A 5,802-nucleotide genomic window follows, 5' to 3' on the forward strand; every position below is an offset into this window, starting at 1 on the left:
TACATTTTACGTTTCCTGGAGGATTAGTTCGGCCTGGGAGGCTGATGACTGCACGGGCAGTAAGACATCTGGTGTTGGTGCATCTGTATTCTGTGTATTTATTGGTCAGTCAACTACTCAAGAAGCCAACTGTCTCTTGTTTTCACCTACAGGGATTACAGGAGGTGCAGTGAAGGGACTCATGATAGTGGTTTTATAATAAATTGTTGTTGTGTTGGCCGAGAGGAATTATGAATGTGCCACAGCGGCTACTGATGGAAGACTTGAGACAAGGTGATGCTTATGGAGTCCCACATGACTGTGGATAGCTGAAGGAATTTCAACCTCCAAGACCTAGGATTGGGCATATAAATTATAAAAACATGTGCCTGAAGGGCCTACAAACTGGATGGATGATCAGGGGATTCAAGTTATTACAAATCATCTGCTGAATGTGTGTTCCAAACCAGATAATAATTCTCAATATATTTTATTAAAACCAAACATGTTAGTTCCATGGTGGCCCTGCAGGCAACATCACGATCACTGAAGCTATTAAAATATACTGCTTAGGAACCATAAATATCTACATGTATAATGTATGTTGAAGTATTTTACTGAATAAGTGAAAATTTGCTTGCAGCTACAGGTAAAGTCAAGGGACTGCTTCATCCTCTCAGTACCATGAATATTTGCCAAATTTCATGGCAGTCCTTCCAGAATTTGTGGAGTTATTTCTGTCTGGAGCAAAGCGATAAACCAACACACTGACTGACAGTGGCATCCCTTCGGCCATGCTGCTATTACTGAAAATTTAATCTGAGAAAAATATCTCAATTGATTGTTTCTGAATCCCTCCCTCCATTATAACATTTGAATCAACTATACTTTACTTAGATTACAAATTAAAATGTTCCTTATTACATCACTCCTCTTGCTTGCCTGTTTTCATTTATATCTTTGTGTAAGTATTTAGTATTAAAAGTGCAACGGTTGCACTACGAAGCTTGAGGTGTTCATCTTGACATGATGGGCAGGTGGACAGTAGCTTGTTAGTCGGTTCTGACTGTGAACATACTGTGACCTTTGAACCCAGGCTGCAGCTGAAAACAGTTGGGAGTCCACCACTCTGTCTGTAACCCTACAGCAAGAAGCCCATACAAAGTTCAGGCTGAGGTCAGAGGTCAGGAAACAGTCATAAATATTCATATAAGAAAAGAAAAAAGACATCTGAACAACATTTTACAATTATCATTTGAATGTTCTATGTTGACAGATAACGGCAGCAGCTCATTCACATTTGTAAAACATCAAATGAAACACTACGTCTCTCATGTACAAACTACATATCTGTAGCTGAGCCACTGCCATGACATGTGGCAGTTGTTATCAGGGCTCGTGATCAAACGTCTACTAAACAGTGTGTGTGTGTGTGTGTGTGTGTGTGTGTGTGTGTGTGTGTGTGTGTGTGTGTGTGTGTGTGTAAATGTCTCTTCATGAGATCTTGTGAAATTCTGTGAAAAGTAAACATTATTTTGTGCTGAGAAAAGAATCTCAGTAAGAATTTATTAGCTGCTCTGGAGCTTTTGATCATATCATCGGCAACGCTTCCAAATATCTTGGACTTCAAATTGTCTTTTTTTTTCCTGAGGACACCTTGTCAGTGTTGGTTTCCAAGAAAAGAATAAAGGCTTTTACTTGACCCTGGGAACAGTAACCAAGAAAATAAGCCCAGTCATTAGCTGTTCTGCAGCTTTTGTTAATATCACACAGTCATCAGTGATTGTGTTGGACCTGCATATAGAAACTTGCAGAAATAAAGCAAAATAATTTCATTTTTCATCCATCACATGGCCAGTTTAAATTGTGCTACCATAGTTAGACAACATAAAAAATAAGATAACAAAATGCTCACTGTGATATACCACTGATCCCAGGCAAGTTTTATCTACATGCTGATTCTATACACCAAACTGAAATCATACTAGAGCCTGCAGCTCCAGTAATCAAAGTAAATATGTATATAAACAAAGTAAATGTGCAGATAATAGGCTCAACATGTCCAATCTGTAAATACATGACTCATTTCAGTATGTTATTGCAATCAGTTGTACTGTCACTACACAGTGCATATGGTTTTATTTTGCTTCATGCTGTGTGTATGTATATGAATTCCAGAAATGAGAACTGGCACAGACCACCCTCAACTCTATCCAAACTTATCCTTCCATCCTTGCGGTCTCGTGAGGGTAGAGGAAAGCGGGCGACAACAGTGTGGGGCAGATCTGTTCCTCAGTCAGAGAGTGAGGGATGAACCAGAGGAGGACAGGAGAACAATAAAGAGGACAAGAGTAGTGCTCAGAGCCTGTGTGTATGAAAGAGAGAGACAAGGAAAGAAAGCAAGATAAGAAGAGGTAAGTGGTTTATCAGTGCTGTGTAGACTATGTGTAGGTGGAGTGGTGCAGGAGCAGGAAGACTATAGGAGGCATTGACTGGCTTGGAAAGACAATAAAAATAGTGCTGACATGGTCCGTTTAATGGGTGTGTGTTTGTCAGCACATAACAGGGAAGTGGTAGAGTCAAAAAGAAAATCCTTCCCAGTGCAGTGATAAAATAAAAAAAGAAATGATGTGCAAACAAAGACTAGAAATCACAGTGAAGGAAGTGGAGAGCACAGCTTGCTTCGATTACAACTCCAGAGGTTAAATCGCACCTATTTAGTTAACTGCTGATTGGATTAATTGGGAAAATTGAGAAGGGGAAAGAGGATGGAGGCAGGCGAGTAAGTGTGGGATAAGAAGTGTCAGAAGAGGATCAGAATCGTGGGGGGAAAATATGGTTGCCATGCAAAAGCAAGAGCGGTGGAAAATGGAGGTAAAGAAGGAGGGAGAAAAGAGGGATGGAGGGTTGAGATGATGGATGCGCTGCTCTCGTTTCGTGCCCCCTAACGAAGACTCTAATTAGTGTTTGTGTAATTCCACACTGTCTCCTCAGCCTGCTCATCTTAATTAACTACATTCATCTTCTCCTCCCTCCATCCATCCCTTTCTCTCACCCTCCCTCCCTCTGCCCTCCTAAAATAACATACTGACTGTCTGAACCCCACCTGGACCAGACCTGCTTTTACTTACTCACTACCTCTCCTTCCCCTCCCTTCCTAACTGCTACCCACTTTTACTCCTCCTTTCTCTCCATCCTTTTCTTTTACTGTATGCATACTTCTGCCATCTGATGTCTCTCTCACTCTGCGCTTCACCTTGAAAAAAACTCTCTAGTCCTCTTTTCTCTTTCTCTCTCTGTGTCTCTCTTGCAGCTGACTGTGTTAGTGCTAGGCTGGCATAACAGCCTGCCCACCCCTGTGGGTCTCCAGAGCCGTGTATTGTGACGGCCCATTTAGTCACCCCAGTCATTAATTTCATCAATAGGCTCGAGAAGTATAGCAGCAACAGCACCAGAAATACATGGTTACTCCTAGTGAGTCATACATTAAAGCCAAGTGACATTCCCCCTGTCCCCCTTCACCAAAACAACAAGCCAATAAATTCAGCAGTAACTCTAAAACAAACTGAGGATGACATGAGGCAAACAAAATAAGGAAACATGGGAAAAGGAGCCATACAAATGATTTCACTGAATCCGGCTCTGCTTCAGCTACATGGCGGCCTATAGGGTTTAGCAGGCAGTTACACGAGTGTTTGAATGGCGTTCAGAGGATGAAGAGAAATTGAAGGGGCTATGTGAAGTGCATTTACAGATGGAGATGACAGGGCTGTTGATGACTGGTCTGCATTGTGTTATTGTAGTGAGCAGCAGATGGATCGGAGTACCTGTCATCATTTAGCCCCCCAGTCTGAAATGACTTTCCTGCTTTCAGCCTTTCAGCAGTCAGTCAGTGTGACAAAGGACTGCTGGGAGTCAGAGACTCTGCTTCACAGCACCTCATCTCTGTGCACACACACATGCTGCATGTGCACTTGCACGCAAGCATAGACAATCGTAAATATTCTGCACACATGCATGCACACAAACCCAATCAGACAAACTAGAAAAGAAGACCTTTAGCAGTTACTATTCAGATGCCATTCAAAGTCAGTGGAAGAAAAAAGCATTCCATTTGCATATATGTCTTGTGTTGAATATATTTATGTGTGTATGTTAGCATGCTCATGTGTTCTGGAAACAGCAGTAAAGTCCGCTTTGCTGAGAGCAGCAGAAATGTTTTTTATTCCTCTTTAGGTATGGACAAAAAGCCTCGCTTACACCCATAATGGACCATCACAACCCAGAATGCATTTCACACTTTAAATTTGATGTGCAGGGCCGGATAGCCATCACAGTGGCCAAACGGAGAAAAGACACAAACGCTCACCCTATACCCACCACATACACTACATTGATGGCAATTACAAGCCAATCGGTTCCACCTCCCGCTGAGAGTCAGAGGTTAATCTACCGGGGTTTCACCTGACAGCACTTCTCCACAGCAGCCGAGCAGAGGGAAGGGAGGGAGGCCGAGAGCAACGGGGAAGAGATGGAGTGAGGAAGGAGGAAGCCAGGAGCAATAGGGCGACAGAGATAGCAGTGGAGACAGAAATAAGGGGATTGAGATAGAATGACAAAGAGGAAGCTACAGGCAAGAAAGAAAGAAAAAGACACAGAGGCAAAGAAAGAAGAGACACAGTGAGCAATAGAGAAACAGGCATAGAGGACACCAACTGTTTACCAATCAAGATGATCCAAATGGGTAGAAAATCTGCCCACCATCCATTCAGCTTCCTGCACAGATATGGTGTCACCATCAGAGGCTCCAATGAGCTGTCCTTTAGGGTGGCAGGTGCCTTTGGGCATTGATCTCAAATCAGCTTAACCACTGGAATACCTAACCTTTAACAATAAAAGGAAAATGCAAATCTGACCTTAGATGACAGTGTAAGTTAAACCTCTTCCCACTCGTCTAATCTCAGTGCCCACTGGGCTCAGTGTCACCTGTGCCGCTGCTGCCGCTGCTGCTGTTGTGACTGATGAAATGTAGATGTTACAAAGAAGGGCTGGCAGCTGGCTTTTTCAACCTGCACCTGTTCCTTTACCATATGTGTGCACGTGTGTCTGTCTAGGGGGAGGGTGGCGGTTCTTGTGTATGTGTTTGTCTGTCCGTGTGTGTGTGTGTGTATACCTGCTGTCTTCAGTGTTTCTGTCCTGTCTGCAAAAGCACACTCATGGGGGATGATACAGTACTGCGACTTGTGATATATGAGGCATCAAAAACATTTGTCTAAATAGCCCCAAAGCCCAACCACTCTTACACACAAGGTTGCAACCATGCACATCTGCACACATGCTCATAAAACAAAGACATACATGGGCATATTGCTCTAACTAAGTGGACTAAACTTTTTCACTTTTTTGCCAGGTCTCTAAATATGCAAAAAGTTGACAGCTGGAATAAAGGGAAGCTAAATCGGAGACATAACAAATGCAGATCCAGATGACAGCGATTTTGGATGAACACACAGGAGTAACAGACATAAAGGACTTTACTGTGTCATGAAGCATTTCTATTCTAATGGAAGTGGTTTATTCCAGGGTGACAATTCCCCCATCTACAGGGCATGAGGAGTCACTGAATGGTCTGATAAGTACACACATAATGAGAATGAAATGCTATGGCTCTCGTAGTCACCACATCTCAACCCAGCTGAATACCTACAGAAGCTTTGGGACTGATTCTGTGATGCCAACGCCAGCAGACAAACAATTCTAATCTCACATCCGCTCAGCCTCACAGCTTCTGTTTCCTTTGACCTTGTCTTTAATGTAGGTTAT

Source organism: Monopterus albus, unplaced genomic scaffold (assembly GCF_001952655.1).
Source record: "Monopterus albus unplaced genomic scaffold, M_albus_1.0 scaffold84.1, whole genome shotgun sequence".
In the NCBI taxonomy this organism is placed as follows: Eukaryota; Metazoa; Chordata; class Actinopteri; order Synbranchiformes; family Synbranchidae; genus Monopterus; species Monopterus albus.